Source organism: Pongo abelii, chromosome 9, assembly GCF_028885655.2.
Source record: "Pongo abelii isolate AG06213 chromosome 9, NHGRI_mPonAbe1-v2.0_pri, whole genome shotgun sequence".
Lineage (NCBI taxonomy): Eukaryota > Metazoa > Chordata > Mammalia > Primates > Hominidae > Pongo > Pongo abelii.
Genome location: NC_071994.2, coordinates 122,905,931 through 122,925,850, shown reverse-complemented (window position 1 = coordinate 122,925,850; position 19,920 = coordinate 122,905,931). Strand labels below are relative to the sequence as shown.

The 19,920-nt window shown below is 55.4% G+C and overlaps 1 protein-coding gene across 1 annotated transcript in view; it reads left to right on the top strand.

Annotated features, from left to right (window-relative positions):
- The window catches only part of NECTIN1 (nectin cell adhesion molecule 1), a 68,481-nt gene that overhangs the window by 30,289 nt on the left and 18,272 nt on the right, over positions 1-19,920 (top strand). The window lies entirely within an intron of this gene.

Here is a 19,920-nt window from a genome sequence, read left to right as displayed (position 1 = left end):
AGAGCTCTCCTGGGCCCCTACCTGAAAACCATAGGACTCCAGGACCAGGGAAGGTACCACAGGCCAGAGTGAGGATGCTGATTTTCGAGGAAACAATTGAGCTGTCTTGTGAAGCTTTGAGGCTGCCCATTTTTCTGCAGGCTGGCACAGGGCAGCTTAGACAATCCACACAAATGGGAGTAGCCGTGGCCTTTGGGGAGGGCCTGGAGCCCACTTTGGGATGCTAGAAAGGGTCTTGCTCTGACCCTGAGGGATGGTCTCAGCTTACAGCCGTGTCCATGATCCTAGGGTACCCACATATCAGTTCGCCACCTCTAGAGCAATTATTCTGTGTCAGGCACTTGGCTAACCATGTACATACATTATTTTACTGAATCCTTATAGCCATTCTGTGATAAAGTATTAAAAACTGGGATTTCATGTTACAGATGAGGAAACTGAGGCCCACAGGGTAAGGCAACTTGCCAATGAGTGGAAGAGCCCAGCCCCAGGTCTGTCCACCATGCGAACTCCCTCTCTACTCCCCACTGCTCTCTCCTTACGAGGAGGAACTACCTGATCCCCAGCCCTGGTACCTGATCCCGCAGGCCCAAGCACGCCACGGGACAGAGTGTGCTTCCCTTATAATAAGAGGAATTGAGAGTAGACATCAGGAAGAACTTCTCCACTACTCAAGGGTGTAGAACATTCTAGCAGTTTCCCGGGGGAAATGGTAGAATCTCATATGCTGAAGACTGTGAAAGAAGGGGAGACAATTTAATCACCTGGGTGGGTGTAAAACCTTGCCAGCGTCGGCGGTAGTTATGACAGCACCCTTCAGCTGGGAAAGTCTAGAGTCTCAGGCCCCCAACTCTGGTGGGGTATGACCTCTATCTGCTGCCACCTTGCCAAAAGGGTCCGGCATGGGAATTGCTTTTCCAAGAACTTTCTTGTCCAAGTCCACTTGGGAGCCTTTGCCAACTAGTGCCTGGGGCGGCATGTCAGGCAGGGCAGGGCCTGGGCCTGGGCAGGTGTGGTCCCCAGCTACCTGTCTGGGCACCAGTTGGATCCACACCGAGAGCTCTGCCATGCCAAAACCCCAGTTTTTGCTCTTTCTTTTCCCCTTCCCTGTCCCTGGTAAGGAGCTGGGAGAAGACCCAGGCTGGGCAGGACACCGAGAGCTTCAGCCTCTGCAGCTCACCCTGCCTGTCTTCTGGGAAAATCACTCTTCAGCAAATTTGTTGAGAACTTACAATGTGCACACCAGAGATTAGGCACTGCCTGCCTAGAAAGCTGGAAGCTGGTCTTAAGAGAGGGTTCTAACTGAGGAGGCAGAAAACCAAAGGTCAGTGTCAGTCTGAAAGGGAGCACAGTGGACCACAACCAGAAGACTCAGGTTCAGGTTCTGGATCCACCACCCTTTAGCTATGCAACTTGGCAAATTTCTCAACCACTGGGCCTCAGTTTCTCCCTCTGTAAAATGGGACTATCAGTCCTTGCTCCAGAAGATGGAAGTGAAAAATAGGAGATTCTGAGTGCCTGGTAGATAGAAGGTATTCAGCCAATAGTGGTGGAAATAAAATAACTTGCTGCCAGAATTCTGGGAAGCAGGAAGCACAGATACTGACCACCAGTATTTATTTTTAGGGTTGAGGGAGCCTACGAAGGAGAGGGGCTGAGCCTTATAAAAGCTTGGGCACATAATCTGTCTAATCACTTTGAAGATGAGACGTTGCTGTGAAATGCCAACCGTGCTGATGGGACCAGGGCTGGAGCAGAGATGAAGAGACACAGCAGGGCCAATTGTGCAAAAATAAAATGCATATTTTTTAATTGCTTGAGTTCACATCTCATAAAAGAAAAAATAATAAAGTGCAAGCCCTTGCCTTTCCCTACCCCCCTCTCTCGGCTGTGAGTCAAGAACCAGTTCCCACCAGTCTTTCTGGGGTTCAAAGCGTCTCCCCGCCCTAATCCTCACCACGACCTCCCCGCCCCCCACATCTATTGTGGGTGAGAGGGCCTTTCCCTGAGCTGCTCACACGCTGCCCCTCCCAGGCCCGGCCTCTGCCCGCTGCAGCAGGCAGCACACAGAGTGGTCAGGCCTGATAGGAGGCCGGGAGGGGGCTGGAGAAACAGGATGCCCTCCCACCTCCCCTGCCAGGCCTCCTGTTGATCTTAGCGCATTGTGCGGGTGACACGGCGCGGCTATCTCACTATTCTCAGGTCTCAGCATTGGTTCTTCCCTAGACAATGTGGCAAGATGCCTTCCAGCCTCGCCCCTATCCGCCCCTATGCCGCCAGCAGTCCTGCTTTCCGGGGCCTGCCTGAGCCTGTAACCCAGGAGAGGTGGAGGCCTTGGGCCAAAGACCCACTGAGCCAACCCTGTGCAATTCCCACCCTGGGGAACCCACCCTTTCCTGGTTCCTGCCAGCCCTGGTCCCTGTGTCCTCAGAAATGGAACAGACCTCCTGCCCCTCTCTCTTGCCCCCAACACCCAGCCCTGACTCACCTCCCTTACTTCCCACTCAAGCTGTGTCTCTGGGACATGTCAGGACAGGGCACCTGATTCTGGTCCTACAGGCTCAGGCTCTGCCCGCTCTCAGTGGGGGTGGGGCAGCTGGGGAGGATTTGCTTTGACCTGCTTCTTCAGCTTCCCTCCCTCCTCCAACCCCACCCCGGGGTGCGGGCGGGGTTGAACTCCAGAACACCTCCTGATTGCACTGACAAGAGGCCCGCTCTGCTCTGTGATGCTGAAGTCTAGCTGGGGGTGGGGTGCTGCCCATCCTCACCTTACTCTAGGCAGCCTGGGTCGCTGAGCACTGCGCAGGGGGCACCAACCTGCCCTCCAAAGACAGACTCTTACCTTTGGGCTGGGTTCAGTGGCTCACGCCTGTAATCCTAACACTTTGGGAAGCTGAGGCAGGTGGTAATCACTTTAGGCCAGGAGTTCAAGTCCAGCCTAGGCAAGACCCCAACTCTACCAAAAATTTAAAAAATAAAATATATATATAGACTTACCCAGATACCTTCACCCACCAGGGCTGTAAGGCTGTGCCTTGTTGCCTCTTCCTCACCCCTTTGGCACCAAGAATGTAGAAGAAGGGTCAAGAGACTTGGATTCTTTTTGGCTTTTCAATTAGTTTATTATATAACCTATGTAAGACACCTCACTTTTCTGGGTCTTAATTTCAACATCTACAAAATAGGTAGCGCCTTCCTCTTGATTATTCCAGGATCCAGGACCCTCCTGGTAAAGGGGGCTGGAGGACAGTGATGGGATCAGCACTTGCAAACCAACCTGGGGAGCAAAGGGGGGTGCTCCTACTTCCCACTGGAGGCATGAATTGAATGCAGCCCCCACATATGCAGCCCATCAGCCTTTCTCTTACAGAGAATCTCATTTTGGTAAATAAGCATGGCCCTCACCAGGGATTCTGGTCCTTCTTTGATCACTCAGCTTCCTAAGAAGTCTTGATTAAAAGATCGCAGTGACCTGAGAAGCCACCAGGCACCCCCATCCCTGAGTTTGTTCTCTGGGATTTGACTCTGGCTCACAGTTCATCGAGCAGACCTGGATCCAGGGCCTACCGCGTGTCGGGTGTCAGGCTGTGTGCTGGGACGTCGGGGGTGAGCACATTTCTCTTCATGGCACAGCCAACACTGTGTGCCAGGGAGAGCTGTTTGAGCAAGGAGCCAGGTGCTGTGGGAACCTGAGGTCAGAGCTGGTGGCAGTGTGGGACCTGAGTGTTGAAGGGTGGGTAGGAGTTTTCCACTGGCAGCGGGGACTGGTGGGGAGGGTGGGGACCTGGGAGGGGTGGGAGAGGGAGATGGGAATATGGGCAGGGACAGATTGTGAAGGCCTGATAAGTAGTTTAGATTTACCCCAAGGCAGTGGAGAGCGACTGGGGACTTGTGTAACAAGATCTGATTTGTATTTAAATCCACTTATTAGCAGTGTGGCTTGGACGGATCACTTCACGAGCCTGAGCCTCAGTTTCTCAGCATACTAGGGAGACGGATTACCTAACGTAATACCCATTAGACAGTGGGTGCTCAGTAAAGGTGTGATATTTTCAGTACTATGATTCCAGATAAGAGAGAGTAGGAGCCTCACCTCCCTGTGGAGTTGCAGGGAGCCGAGGGAGCTGAAGGGCTGTATTCTAGACCTTCAGAAGGAGAGTCAAGGGGCTATATTGATGCAACTGTGGTTGGGCCCTGGGAGGGGTAGGGCTGAGGGAGCAGCTGGAGAGAGGAATTCAGTGCACATGGAGGGCAAGATGCCTGGGGGGCATCAGGACACCTGGGTTCAGGCCCTCAGCACAGAGGTATCATTGAGGGCCTGCCCTGGAGTGGACCGTGGGCCAAATCAGCATCCCTATCCCCTTCTCTCCCCTATTTCTTCCTCCAGGGTTCCCCTCCCCAGAGTAATACAAAACTGGTGTGTCACCATCCAGTTCAAAGAGCAAATGTGTTGCCCACCCTGCCCTCTTCAGCCCACATCACTTCAGGCCAAGGCAGGCGGCTGTGAGCCAAGCAGGAAATAGACAGAAGGTCAGGAACCTTCTGCAATGAGAGGTAGTGAGCTTCCAGGGGACCCAGGCCTCCCAACTGCCTGCCTACCGCCAACTGCTCTCTCTCGCCACACCTGGCTGCCTCCTGGCTTGAGCTATTTGCTTATCTGGTGACCCAGAGGCAGGGTCTTTGTAACCAAAACAAGAGAAGCCACCAGGGTACATTTCTATGGGCTAGTGCTCAGTTGATGATTCTTGCCCAGGTGCTCCTGGGCCATGATCACACTGCTGAGCCAGCCGAGCCACGGAGCCAAGCCATCCAGGCTCAAATCACTCCTTCCCACCCCTGTTCTCCCTGGGTCTGACCCTGCCAGCTCCTGCTTCCCCTGATTCCCACCAACTTCTTGGCAACCTTGGAAGAGTTCCCCTTCTCTGCCCCTCCATTTCCCACTCTGTGAATGGGGAGTCGAGAGCAGACAGTCCCTGTCTCAGAGCTGCCAGCTGACCAGTACTCAGCCTGGTCTTTCCTCCTGCCCCAGACTGGTCTCAGCCTGAGTTCCCTGTCCCTTTGACTTTCCTATTTATACACAAAATTCACCCACAATATTTTAGTTTTCCAATCAAATCATTAATTACCCCAGTAATTAAATCTAATTAGCAGTGGTAGGGGCCTTTCTGAGTGAGGAGTCATTAGCTAGGGTGAAAATGCATGGGGGAGAGAGAAAAAGAAAAGCCACCCTTTCCCAGCATTAAAAATGAAAGCAGGAGTCAGCGCTGCAACACGGAGGGCCCCTATTAAAGCTGGGCCTCACTCATTAAGCTAATTTGGTGTGCTATCCCAGCAGCCTCTGCTGGGGAAGCCCGGCTTCACCGTCCAACATTAGAGGTGTGTCGGAACCCCCTGCTTGTCTTGGAGGCTGAGCTGGCCCTCCCAGGACCCCAGTGCCCCAACTCAGGGAGGGGTGTGCGGAGCCTCCGCTGACTCTTCATGAGCACCTGCTGCCACTTCCTGGGCTTCATGTTGGTCATAGCCCAGAGTGGGAGGGGCTGAGTGAAAAACGAGGAAAAGAATAACAGCATCTTCCATTCCTGGGCCTTGGGAAAGGACAGAGCTTGACAGTCACTCTCCTCTCTTGGCCCAAGGCTGAGGGGACTGCCCACCCAGGGTAGTTGTGAAGATTAAATTAGATTTTACATGTAAATTGATGACATCACAGGTGCTTGATACATGCAGCTGTCATTCACCCTTTAGTTTTCAGAGGTGCTCAGCATTCCTTTTTCACTGGGTCCTCACCACCCCACAGCCCCAGGAGGCAAAAGGTGCAGGTGCCACCTCCAGGTTTCACAGGTGGAGGAGCTGAGGGGCAGAGAGAGAGAGATTCACACCCCGAGAGTGGCAGGGTTTGGACTGGAAGTCAAGTCTCTGAGCTCTGGGACGAGGAGGCAAGGGGAACAGGGGAAGAATGGGGGCTTTTCATGTCTGGAGTCTTCAGTCATATCCTTGTGCTGGGCTGCCGGGGTTGCTAGCCCCTGTAGTCCTGAGGGAGGTGGAGGTGTCAGCTCAGCCTCCCGCAGAGCGAAGGAGGAGAGGCAGGGGCAGGGGGATGGTGCCTGCCCTCTCTGCAAGGAGCTCCCAGCAGCCCCATCGTCAGCCTCAGGCCAGCACTGCCAGCAGGCAGGGGCTGCTCACCCAGGTCTGGTTCAGAGGGTGCTGGCCACTCTTTTCCCCAGGAAGGGGAGAGAGGGAGGCCGTGGAGCCACGAGTGTGGTGAAGAACATCACCTGTGGAGACAGACTGCCTGGATCAGAATCAGCCTTGCAGACTGTGTGACCGTGGGCAGGTGACTTGACCTCCCTGAGTTTCCTCATCTCTAAGACGGGGACAATCTTGCTCCTGGAGAGTTGTAAGGATTAAGTGAATTAATGTATGTAAATATCCAGCCCTAGGCCTGGCACAGATCTGCAGTGCACATGTGTTAACTGTTCTTGCCATCCTTTGGGAGGGGCCTGGCAGGGAACCTGACCCTTTTGTACTTTCTCCCCCAGGGAGGGAAGGAGGGGAGCACTTGAACCCAAGCTTCTGCTGCTGCTAAGGGGATGGGCCCAACCTTGGGGTGGCCGAAAGGAGGCAGGTGGCAAACATGGGGTCCACTTTCCACCCCCGCCACCCACACATACACACACACACACACACATCACTGCCACAAGCCACTCCTCGGCTTTCAGGGGCCCCTCTGCGCAGAGCCAAGAGGGCATGGGAATGGAAGGAGGGAAGGGAAGGGAAGCAGGTGGCCACCGAGGCTGAGCTGCATCCGCAGCTGGGCGCGAGCCCCGAGCCTACGTGCTGGTTCCTCCGTGAGGCAGGATGCGGAGCAGGCCCTGGCACGCCAACCCCTACCCAGTGACTCCTGAAACCCCGACAAGTCTGAGCTAGAAGCGGGGCTGGGTGAGGCTCCTGATAGATTCGTGTTGGGCAGAGGGATGGTCGGGCGGGGGAAGCATGGGAAAGACCCCACTCTCGAAACTCTGACACCACTGGGGATGCTGGGAGGGAGCAGGTGGGGCTGGGGACATGCGGCCAGGCTCAGGGCTTCTATCTTCTGCCTCTCAGGCCCCTCACCCCACATGCTCCTGCCTGGCGGGGCAGGAAGAAGACAGGCCGCGGCGGAGGAGGGATGTGCTCCCCTCAGCATTTTGCCAAGTGATGATTTCAGTGCTGCCGAGAAAGAGGGAGGAAGGGAGGATGACAGCCGGGAGCTGGGAGCAGGGCAGGCCAGGCAGGAGGGCTCCCAGAAGACTCCTGGGACTGGGGAGGTCATTTTATACAGGAGCTCTCCCTCCAACCAAACGAGGTGGATGTGCTCCGGCCCATTTACAGGTGAAAAGGCTGAGTTTCGGGAAAGTTATGAGACTTGTTCATAGGTCCTACTGCTAGTTAAGTGCCAAGGCTGACATTAGCACCAGGAAAAACAAGGAAGCCTCTGCCTTCCCACCGCCCCTTTCAGCCTTCTGGGCAGTGGGGAAAGGGACAGCCCAGGGACCTGGATGTGTCCACAGGCCCTGCTGTGGTAGGGCGAAAGCAAGGCAGAGAGTGGACAGCACCGTGCCCCCTGCAAGCAGACCACCCACAGAGCAGCCTTCAGCTCAGCTGGCCTCTCCCCAAAACCCCACATCATGACCTTTTGAAGATCCCACTTTCCCTGCCCACCTCAAGATGGGGGACTCTCAGGTGGAAAGAAAACTGTGAGCCGTGGCTGCCTGCCCTCCAGGGTGACCCCAAGCTGGGGCTGGGTTTAGACCTGGAGCTCCAGAGGAGCTGAGCTCAGGCCTGCTGCTGCACTGAGGGCCATGCTTGGAGTTTGCTTCGTTCTGTGGTTAAACCACGAAGAGGTTAACACTAGGGTTGGGGTCATGACCCGGGTTTGTGTTGTGGTCTAGGTTGGCACTGATGTCGAGACCTGGACGGGGGCTACTCTTGGGGTTTCTGTGAGTGGTTGGGGAGAATGCTTTTGGTGGTTAACACTGGGGCAAGTACATTGAGTTGGGGTATTCCAGCTCAGGCTGGTGTCCTGAGAAAGCTGAGAAAGGCTGGATGAGTTTGGGAGGCCCAGCACTAGTTGAACAAAAGGCCATTGCTTATGTGTGGAGGATAACTGCCCATTTTCACAGGACCATTGGCCAGTGGAGAGAATCAGGGTTGGGGTGGTAGCTGAGCAGGAAGGTAGGTTGAGGTGAGTGGTGGCGTGAAAAGTGAGTGGCTTCTGCAGTGATGGAAGGGCCACTCAGAATCCCTGCCCCTGTCCCCGAGTTCCCCCACCTCTGTGGCATCCTGTGATGTGGGACCCTCCCCACCCCAGGCCCCACCCAGATGCTACTCAGACATAAGCCTGAACATCTGGGCACGGGCTGGTGTCCCCTCTGTGGGGTTTGGGTTCTCTCATCAGCCGAGGGAACACAGGGCCAAGGGTTTTGCCTCTTACCCCAGCAGTCCTGAGGCCCTGATCTGCTGGTGCCTGGGGGACCCGTTCTCCTGGCCCACCTCCAGCAGCCCTGCTGGAGACCCTTTGATGGGGGCTCCTGGGGCCACACTAGCTGAAGAAGTCAAGAGAAAACTCGACTTTAAGCCTTTGCCAGTTCCGTTTCCCGCTCCCTTTTTTTTTCTGGCCCCAGAACCTGGTCATTGAAGTGCATCAGATAAAGACTGCCACCCCCCAGCTCTGAGGTCCCTGATGCAGAAGCAGAGCTCATAGGTTGGCAAGGAAGCAAGGAAGCCTTTTTTTTTTTTTTTTTGGATGGAGACAGCCCTGAGCCAGGAGACATGGAAAGAGAGGCTGGCCTGCTGGGGTCTCAATCCATGGTTGTGCCACCTGAGACACTGCAGGGTGAGGTTTCACCAAAGAGGGGCTGCGAGGAAAGGAGCTCCAGCTGTCTCCTCCAGCATCACAGCTCCCTTTCCTGGCACCGCCTAAGTCCAGGTACAGAAGAGGCCCTGAGCACCTTGTGCCAAGGCCTGGTGCATTTCTTGTATCATCCATACAGGGAAGGGTTCAGCAGAAGACCCAGCCCCACCTGGGAATGTTATGTCTAACCCAGACCTTGTGTGCAATTTGAACACGGTGTCACTCATTGGGTCCAGACCACTGAGTTCTGCCCAGAAATGAAATAGCAGGTTTGGTGCCTATGCAGATACCTCCTTCTTCTCAAGCTGCTTTGGAAGCAGGTGGAGGGAAGAGATTGCTCTGGGGCCCTAGTCACTGATCCCCACTCGCTGTCCAAGAGTTCAAGGTCACCACTGTGCTGTGGCTACAAAGTATTATTTCAGGGGTCACTGCAGTGGGGATTGGTGAGACCAAGGCCTTCTTGAGGGGATGGGGTCGAGAGCCCTCCGTCCCAATGTTGCTCCAGTGGCCCCCATCTGCTGCTCTGGCAGTGCGCACGGAGCTCCTAGCCCTGCTGCCTGGTTGGAATGTGCGGGGTCAACCTTCTGAACAGTCAGGTTGCCTTCTCCTCATTGCCCCTTCAGCAGCAGGGCTCCACCCACACCCTGAAGCCTGAACCGATAGTCCCTCACTTTGCCGCTCCCTCCCACAGCAGAGTGCCTCTGGGCAGGCAGAATTCTGACTCCAAAGCCTTGCCTAGGAGCAGGAGGTGCCTGGGGCATGGATGGAAGTGCTGGGAGTGCCAGATGCCAGCCCTGGGTGGGACGGGCTCAAGGGCTGGTGCTATAGGGTCTGAATGCCACAGGGAAGGTGTGCGTGCACATGTGTGTGCTGCTCCTGAGGCTGCGAGGCTGGAACCACCTGCAAGTCTGCAATCAGGCCCTCCTGTGTTCAAAGAAAAGCCAGGAGAACCAGGCCCAGGGTGAGGAGTGCAAACGGCAAAACTTAATGACTTTAATATGAAAGAATTTGCCACTAATTAAGCACAAACACTCCACTAATGCACAGAACACATGTTGTGGATTTCACTTAAGCAGAAACCAAATGAGGTGAAAATCCTTCCAAAATGATAGCAGTTTACCAGCCGAAGGAAGACACTGCCTGACTTTGTTTCAGTTCTTAGAAACCTAGCCCAGCCCTTACCTTGGCAGCCTCCCTCCCCTCCCTGTCTAAAGGTGCTCACAACACCCCACCGCGTGTCCTCTGTGTCCCTCCCCTTGCTGCCCCTACCCACCCTCTTGCATCCTCTGAGGACACACATGCCACTCTATAACCCATATTCTGACAGCCAGCTCCCCAGAGGGCCCTGTTCTCTCTACCTGTCTCCCCCAAACACAACTTGCTGCCCCTCCTACAGAGCCCAGGCTCTCCAGACAGGAAGACCTACACCCCTGTTCCCAGCCACCTCTGGACCCTCTGTCCCTGGACAAACAAGGACAATTCCCCACCAGAGTGCCCCCCAGCTGTGTTTCCTACTCCTCTCTGCACCAGCTTGCCACAGCCAGCCCTGCATGTCCATCGTGAGCTCCACCATCCCTGCCTGAGCTTTACTCCCTTCCTCTAGGCCAGTGGTCTTACCTGGGGATGATTTTGCCTGCCATGGGAGATGCAGCAATGTCTGTGGTTATTTTGTCATCACAAGTGGAGGGGGTGCACTTGGGTAGAGGCCAGGGATCTTGCTAAACTTCTGCAACACACAGGACAGCCCCCCCACAAAAGGACAATCCCCCCCCCTCCAAAATGTCATTAGTGCAGAGTTCATTCGTGCCCTGGGGGAGTAGCCTCATCACTGCAGGCGTCTGCTCAGGATCACAGGACGGGCTTAGAGCCGGTATGGGAATCAGGGAACCAGAGCAGGTGATTTCTAGGTAGGTTCTTTCTCCTAGCGAATAATACAACTGCTTGTGTAGCATAGCTGTGGGCCAAGCACTATGCCAAGAGCAAAACTGAATTATTTCATTGGATCCTCAAATCAGCCCTAGGAGATAGTACTATTATTGGCCCCATTTTATACATTAGGAAACTGAGGCATGGAGAGATTAATGCACCTTTCTCGAAGTCAACTGGCTAATAAGCAGCAGACACAAACCCAGGTCTATCTGAATTCAAAGTCAGCGCTCATAGATTACTTTCTACCCCCCAACCCCCACCCATGTTCCTCTTAATCTCTCATCTGTCAGGCCTTCTACACAACCCCTAGAGCTCCCACCCCAACCCTATTAGAATGAGCGTTCCCTGCAGGTAGGCATTGTATACCTTCCGCCACTGCCTTCCACTCACCCCCACAGCCATCCGAGCAGGCAGCTGCCCATAGCTGGACGGGGCATTGGGAGGGTTGGGCGCTGGGGTGGCCCCACAGGCCCCTCCTGGGATGAGGCAGATTGAGAACCCTCTGCTTCCAAACAGGTGTTGAACATCAGCATGAAGCCTGCAGGGCTGAGACAATGCAGATGTCAATACTGAGCTTTTAAAAGATTCTCCGGGGAAGCCTGGGGAATTCTCCCTCTGCTTTCTCGGCAGCCCCCCGCCTCTCCCACCCCCACACTAGCCTTCCAAAGAGGCTGCTGCCTACACTCCCCAAAATGTGTCATTAAAAATGCACACTTGCCGAGGGAAATCCAGACTGCCGTGTCTGCTACGAGACAGTGTCGTTTGCTGCAGCTGGGGTGGAGAGGGTTGGCATCAGCGGCAGACAATGGGACCTGCATGAATCTTGGCCTCAGAGCCAGGGGGTTCCAGGTCGGCCAGACCGTGAAAGGCTGGGACAGCAGAAGCCCCAGCGGTGGTGGGAGGGGTGATGAACCAGGGAGTGCAGACACAAACAAGGCTAAGATCTCCAGAGCAGGGCCTCGGGGATGGAGTTTACTTGGGTGAGAAAAATGTTTGTCACCTTATGGTCTGGCGTGAGGAAAGAGGAGGGCCTAGGTGCTGGGAACTGGGGGAGAGGAGAGAGGAAAGGAATTGAGAAATGTCTCGGGGAAGCAAGCAGAAGTTGTGGGGTTGGAGGTGGGCGAGGGTTCGGGCCAACCTTCCCCCTGTTGGGATGTGGCTTCCTGCTGTCAGTCAAGGAAGGAGAAGATTCGGACCCTGACCTGCTTCCCTTCCATGCAGGTGTGAAGCCTCACTTTCCATTTCTGCCTTTTGGATAATGTGCGGTTTCCAGGAAGCTGCAGTCAGACCTGAGAAATGGCTAACCCTGGCTCAGGCCCCCAGCTGCTCGCCTTTTCCACCTGCCACTTGGGCCCCCTGTGTTTCCCATGTGCCAGGCACTGGGTTGATTCAAGTCCTGGCCTTTTCCAAACTCAGTATGAGAAACACTATGACAAGTGCGCGCCGAGATACTGGGACCCTGGGGGTACAGGAACACGCAACCCATGATGGTGGGGAGAGGAGGGCTCCGGGAAGCCTCCCCCTTGAAAGTCAACTCTAAGGTGATTCCGGGAGGAATGAAAAGGACTTGCGCAGGTAACGGGGGAGTGGTGCGGTTTTCGCCGAGGCAGCAACCTGAACCGACCGGATTGTTCAGTGTGGCAAGGAAGAGAGAGAAAGTTGGGAGAGGAAGTGGCTGGAGGTTGGGGATGCCCAAGATAGGGTCTAGAGCCTGGAAAAACTTCATCCTGAGGGCTGCAGGATACCATGGGAGGGTCTGAAGTAGTAAGTGATTTGCATTTTACAGAGATCCCTCTGGCAGCTGAGTGAAGGAGTTTCAGGGCGGAGCTGGAGGCAGGAGACTGTAGACTTAGCGTGATGCAGCAGTGGACTAGGGAAGGGATGATGTTGGCCTGGACAAGGGGCAAGGCTTGGGGAAATGGAGGGAGGCATGAGATGGCAGGTGCTAAGGTTCAAAGGAAAGGGCTAGTGCAAAGTCCCAGCCCGGGAGTATTGAGAAAATAAGAAAGGGAGACTGCCAGAGGTGAGGTGGAGGGAGGTGTGCACTAGTGGGAGAGGGCTTAGGAAGTTTGAATCGGGACCAGTGGGGCTGGAAAATCAAGAAGAATTCAAAAGCTGTTTAGGAGCTGGCATCAGGTGATTACTTGACTGTAGGAGAGTCCCTGTGTGCTCCAGCTTTGCCATGCTGTGGCCTGGATTTTCCTGGCATTCCACTTAACCTGGGAGGTCTTCCTGGAAGAGCTGGGCAGTGTAGAGAGGCAGAGCAGCCACTTGGTAGATAGGTCCCCAGAAGTTGATCCAAGGCAAAGGCACAGCTGGGTCAGAGAGAGCTGGACAGGTCATGTCCAGAGTGCACTCCCCCAAGGTCATCAGAGCCAATACTCCCCATTTTACAGCAAAGGAAACCACCCTATCCAAGGCCACACAGAAAAACAGTGAGCAAGTAGTGGGGACCAGAGCTCGCCTCTCCCAGTGTCCAGGTGAGCAGAGCAAAGGTGGCAGGTATAGGAGAGTGATCCAAGAGGTGACGCCTTGAAGGCTAGAGGCAGGCAGGGCCAAGAGAGAGGCTCTGTGTTCCTGGGGTGCCACGATGGTGTCAGAGGCTCGCTCAGGACCGGCCCCATGATGCGCCATGGGGATGGGGCAGCCAGCATGAAACAGGCCCGCAGGACGGAATCCAGGTGTCCTCAGCCACCTGGTGGGAGAAGGCAAAACTCAGCTCCCTGACTCATCTCTGACCCCAGCCTGTCCTGCTGGAGGCAGGTGGGACTTGCCAGAGCACCCCCATCACTGCCGCCACCCGGGGGGAGCAGAGCGGGGCCAGCCTGGCCTGTCTGGAAGATCCTGGGCTCCTGCGCTGGCTCCTTCTCGGGGCTTTTCCCAGGCTGCCGTGCCCCCTCCTCTCCCACGCACTGTGCTCACCCGCCCAAGGCACCGGGCGCCAGTTCCACAGCCCATCATTAAACAGCTCCATGTGGGGAGTTGGGGGGTCATCAGGCAAGAGGAAAACATCGGCAGTTTTTGTGACCCCAAAGGAGGGGCGGAGGCACCGACTTGGATGGTAGCAATTAGCCCCTGACTGTGGGCTCATGGGATGTTATCAGCACCTCCCACCAGCCAAAGTCTCTGCATTGCAGGCAGCAGGGGAGACAGAGATGCCAGACTAACAGCAGTGCAAGGCCAGGCCGGACTCAAGTCCAGACTGTGCCCAGCCCCAGAGAAAGGTAGCTGGAGCACCAGGACGAGAACTGGGTCTGCTGGGTCTGCTTCTGCTTCCTTGCTGAGCCCTCCTCCCCATCATGAGTGTAGAGGGGAGTCTGGAGGCAGGAGCGGGCAGCCTGGGCACCTGTGAATCTCCTGGACTAATGGGGAAATGAGACAGGACAAGCTCAGTGAGAGCCCTGCCCCTCTGGGTTTTGCTGACAGAATGATCGGAGTCCAGGTGACACTAATTGGCAAAACCTGTGAAAGGAGGGGACCCCAGAAAGGGAGCGGGTGTCTTGATTGCATGCTCCTCCACACCGGCCTCTCTCCCAGATGGAGCTGGCCTTGGCTTCAGAAGGTATGGAGCTGGCCAGCCCTGGGAGTTGACATTCGGGGAAGCGGCTGCACTGGGAGGAGGGGGCCTATAACCTTTAGGTCACTGTGCTGCCTCAGCAGGGTTTCAGATGGAGGCCCTGCCCCTCCCAGTGGGTGAGTCACTCCCACTTACCACTTAGCCAGTTTCTCACCGGACATCCTGTCCCCTTCTGCCAGTTCCTGGGGTGGGGGTGGAAGCATCCCTGGAAAGCCCTAGAAATGCATCCCGAAGGATATCGATTTCACAGAGGCCCTTATGGGGGAGCCCAGTACCCACCTCATACACACACGTGCACACAGACCCACTCCCTCTCTGCAATGTGCCGCCACTTTACTCCAGGCCAGGTCGGCCGCCCCTGCCCAGCCACTTCAAGGCCCCCAGGCAGGGTCTCAGGAAAGGAGGGGCTAGGGTGGGCTGGCACAGCCAGGACAAAAGAAGTGGTTCATGCCAGGAAGCCCCGAATCCCCCTTGCCTCACCTAGGTACCCACATTCACCTACCCCTGAGCCCAGTTCCAGCCTGCTTGGCTAGGAAGAGAGGGGTCTGGGGTTTAAAAGGGCAGGAGCAGAAACTGCTGGAAGTGGGTATGTGGGAAGCGGAGTGTGCCACACCCCGCTGCGTGGGAACCTGTGGCACTGGCCTGTGGATGAGCTCCACGGCAGGCAGGGCCTTGGGGAGCAGGTTTGTCTGCCACAACTGAGGAGCCTTTGTGTTTTGTTGCTGAGCTCAGGCATTTGCAGGTCTGTGACGTCTCAGGGGGCCGGCCTGAGGCCCGTCATGCTGGCTCAGCACTTCTGGGGAGCGAGGCAGCCTGAACTGCCCAAACTGAGCTCTAGTGGGGAAACTGAGGCACTTGAGAACAAGCCCCAGGGGCATGGGTCCCAGATCCTGGAGCTCATAGGGTGGTCAGGGAGAATATAGGCAGTGCTTGAGGTCAGGAAAAAAAAAAAAAAAGACTGATTCTTTTGATATCTCTGGGATGCAGGAGCCCCTCTGCTGAGGGCACAGGTTCTATGGATGCCTCTGCCCTTCATTCCCCACCTCTCTGGCTCTTATTGCTCAGCACATAGCAGCCTCCTGCAAGTGCCCCCCCCCCCCACACACACACACATATACACACACACACATACACACACACACACACACACACACACACACACCTGGGATCCCCAAAGCCCCTGTTTCTGACCTATCACCTGACACCCAGTCAGATGACCTGCAGATGCAGTGGCCACCCCAGTATTGTAGCTGGTGTTTGTGCCATTTCTCACAAGGGGCAATGGTGATACTGAGGTTATATTCTGGGAGGGACACCACCCAGAAAGCGGCCCCAGGGAGTTAGGTTGAGCCAGAGTCTGTTTTTGTGGCAGGGTGGGAAAGCACTGGGCTGGGTGCTGCTGTTCTGTGTCCCTGGGCAGGTGACCTAATCCCTCCAGTCGTTGTAAATGATGGGTTGCATGGTCCATTAAGCTCCAATATGCTACCATTTTAGTGGTCCCAGTTCCCACATCTGGGCCAGCCTCTGCTTCTCATGTAAGAGGGAACCTGCTGGGAAGGAGACAGGATGTGTTCTGTGGACCAGCCCTGACTGCTTAGGGAATCAGAGAAAGTCAGCAGGGAACTCCCCAAGCCCTGGAACCTGCTAGTGTCAGGCGCGACATGGTCAACTCAACCCAAGGCCAGGCCTGCTCCTTTCATCTCCTGCAGGGGCTTACAATTGGTTGGGAGACAGTAGACAGGCAGACACATATGCCAGGAAGTAAAAAATAAAGGGTTACAGGTCAGTGTTATATGTTATTGGGGTATTAATAGAGCTGTCAGCTGAGTAGGAAGAGATGACAGTCACAAGGGCGTCCTGGAAGAGGGGCACCTAGTAGCACTCCCTACAGTGTCCAGTATGGAGTAGGTGCTCAGCAAATATTTGTTGAATGAAATTCCAGGGAGGGAGGCCTGTTGCTTCATAGATGAAAGATGATGGTGATGATGATGATGGAAGCTATCATCTAATGAGCCTTTCATTTGTCCTAAGTGCTGCTTTCTGAGTTTCCCATGGACTCCCTCTTTTAATCCTTACAGCAGTTTTATAGGGCAGGTATTAACTATTATAATCCCCATCTTGCAGATGTGCAACCTTGGTGCAAAGTGAGCTACAGAGAGGTTAAATCATTTGGCCAAGGTTGCACAGCTCATCAATGGCAGAGGTGGAATGCAACCCCCTACTGCCTGACTCCTAACAGCCTGCCATGCTGCCTGAAAGGGTGGTGACGGAACAGCCCTTCAGAAGGTGGGAGACGCTAGCTCAGCTTTCAGGTTGTCAAGGCTGCAGTGTCTGGAGAAGCTTGGCAAGGAGAGGGGCTGTGCAGTCTTTAAGCCCCGTTTCTGCTGCCTGTCCCTGGAGCAGGCTGCCTTTAATCAATCCTGGTCCCTTCTCATGGCCCACCTGTTCCAGGATTCTTGCCCCCATCCAGTTCTTTCTTTCTTTCTGCTGGTGATCCCTGCTCCTCTGTAGACTCTAACATTCTAACCCCGCCTGTTAGAGTCACCCGGACTCTGCTCCCCTCTGAAAACCTCCCAATCTAAAGAATGAGGGTCCTTCTCCCCAACCCTGAGTCCTTGGACCAAGGCAGGCAGCTCCTAATAAGAGGCTTGGGATCCCGGTCCCTAAGTCTGGAGTGAAGAAGTGGAGTTTTTAGGCCTTTCCAATCTTCCAGCACCTCCCAACTCCAGAACTCTGGGATCCAGTCCCCACCCTCAATGACCCTAAGCCCCTTGCTCCAAGAGCTCCCTTATGCTAACCCCCGGGTCACCTCCCCTGGCCCTGCTAGCAGTCAGATGTAGCAAAGAGGCAAACACCAAAGTGAGTCTGTACCTGCTCCTTAAAGATCCTCCCTGCCCCGCCCCACCCTGCCCATCACCAGGGCAAAAAGGGCCAGGACTAGGGGCACCCACTTGGTGCCCAGTAAGAGAGAGGCTAGGAACGTCCTTCTCTTCCCCACCATATGGTTGCTTCTGGGAGTGCCTCAGTAGACAGAAAAGAACAACCTCCACCCCAACATAGACGTGGGCCGCCCCTGCCTGGTGAGGGATTGGTAGATGTGAGGGGGCCTCTGGGGTGCCCGGCCACCTTGCAGCACCCTCTGCACCCCATGCCTGGCCACTATCACCCATCTCCCCTCCTGGCATTGACACAGCTCTGAGGGTGAGGTCACCACTGAAGACTCAGACAATGAATGTCAGCCTGTGCCCCAGGGACTGTGCCCTGCCTGCCTCCACACCTTCAGGGGATGAGAGGAGACACGATTGCAGGGGCTCAGAGGACCGTGTCCCGTTGCGGGTCCACCATGCATGGCACCAATCCATGCATGGCACCAATCCCGAAATGGCTCCTGGAGCCCACACCCCTTCCCTGTGCTCTCACCTGGGGCCCAAGCCCTCCCAACTGGCTTTTCCTGTTCCTAGCTTTGTGTGGCGCAAGTTCCCCAATTATGCCCACATTATCTCAGCCGCTGGGCAGCCTCCAGCAGGCTGGGGGAGGGGTGGGGAGCACCCAATTATCCTGCTAGAGAGGGCCTAGGGCTTAGCTGCTTGCTAACTAGCCCGTCAGCAAGAGTGCTGGGCCGTCTGGCCCACTGACCTCACCATGGGACTGTTTCTGGAGTGGGGCCACAGCTGCACTGGCCTGCCATCAGATAGTTAGGGCCAGGAGGACCACTGGGACTCGGGAGGCCAGCCTGCTGCCTTACAGAGGAGAAAGACAGGGCTCAGAAAGGGGAGGTGACTGGCCACGGTCCCACTGCCTGCTAAAGGCAGAGGCAGGCTATAGCCCAGCCCTCCCAACTCGTGGCTGGATGCTTCTCCCATCGTATTCCCAACCCATGGGGCCTCTGCCCAGGGAGCATCAGCTCCAAAGCACCCCACAGGCTGGCAGAGGGAACAGCTGGAGGAGTGAGGGTGGGGATAGGCCTGATGGACCTTGAAGGGCTGTGTGGATGTGAATCAGCACAGAGAAGGGGGAACCTCAGGGAAACTTTCAGAACACAGCAGGGTCTGGCTTGCTGAAGCCAAAGATAGACTTATTCAGCAAGCATTTCTTGAGTAGCTACTCTGTGCTGAGCACCAGGGATACTGCAGTGACCTAGAGACCTGGCCTGTGGCCTCTCGAGTGGAAGAGAGGGGAGCAACTTACTGCACTGACCATGGGTTTTGGGGCCCTCAGAGGAGCCTGTGCTGCTACAATATCCCTGTCATGCTGAAGAGGTGAGTGAGCATAAGCCCCAAATTCCCACTCTTGGATCCCAGACTCCCTTGGGGGGTCATTTAGATCCCCCCCCCCGCCTTGGGTCAGTACAGGTCCTGGTGTTATTAATGCTATTGATGACACTCAATAAAGTGAGAGAAGTAAGGATACAAAGACATGAAGTATACAAATGACAGCAAGGACACGGCTTGTGGGGAGTTGCAGGACTCAGGAGAGAGCTGGAGGGTACAGCCTAGTGCTGAGGACAGCTACCCCACGTTAAGGGAGCTGAGCCAAGTTCAGGGGTAAGGAAGCCCAAACAAAGGACATTCTAAAGGGGATAACACAACCCATGTGGAGACTGGAGGGAATTTCACTCCCTCCTTCTTGCAAATGTCTGCTCTCTTGACTTCCATTGCAATTTGTGTAGTAACAAATATTTACTAGCTTCTACTGTGTGCCAGATGCTGCGCTGGGCACTGGGGATACAGAGGTGGAAAGACAGACCCTGCCCTTGGAGGAGTTCACAGTCTGGTGGAGAAGTCAGATGTGTAACCACCACCTTCCAAGGCAGGAAAGAGCCAAGCTAGAGGTGGCCAGGTTAGCTCTGGTGGGGAAGATCAGGGAAGCTCCCAGGAGGAGGTGGCCTCAGGGAGCCATCCACAGGTGGAGAAGGGAAAGGACCATCTAGGTGGAGGGAGCTGCCTGGGTAAGAGTCTAGGAGTGTTGGGTGGATAGGCTCTGTGCTCCGTAGAGGCCGGGACTCAATTGCTCCTTGATATGACCCAAATGCTCACACTAGATCCTGGAATATGTCACTCGACAAATCGTAGCTGAATGAATGGGAGGAAGAGGGAAGGAAACCGGGAATGTGGCATGTTCTGAGGATGGGCCCAGTCTGGTATGGTGGGAAAGTGTGGCTGATGGAGAGATGTGGGCAAGAGGCAGTTGCAAGGAGGTCTTGCCAAGAGAAGGCATTTACACTTGGCTGTGAAGGCCATGGGGAGCCAGCGGAAGCCTGGCCTTATGCAGCGCCCACTTCCCTCTGCCTAGCTGGGTAAGAGGGGCCCAGCTAGTGCGCCCCAGGGGATGGGACTCAGCTGCGAGGGAGAAGACAGCAGGGGTGGCCATGATGACAGCCACCGTGGGCCTTCGAGCTCATCCAGAGCCTCCTGCCTCTGACGCACCTTCTCGTCCATCACGCCATTTGTTTCCCCCAGTAACCTCGTGAGGTAGAGAGGACTGGATTCTCCGCCCCATTTAACAGAGGAGGAAACCAAGGCCC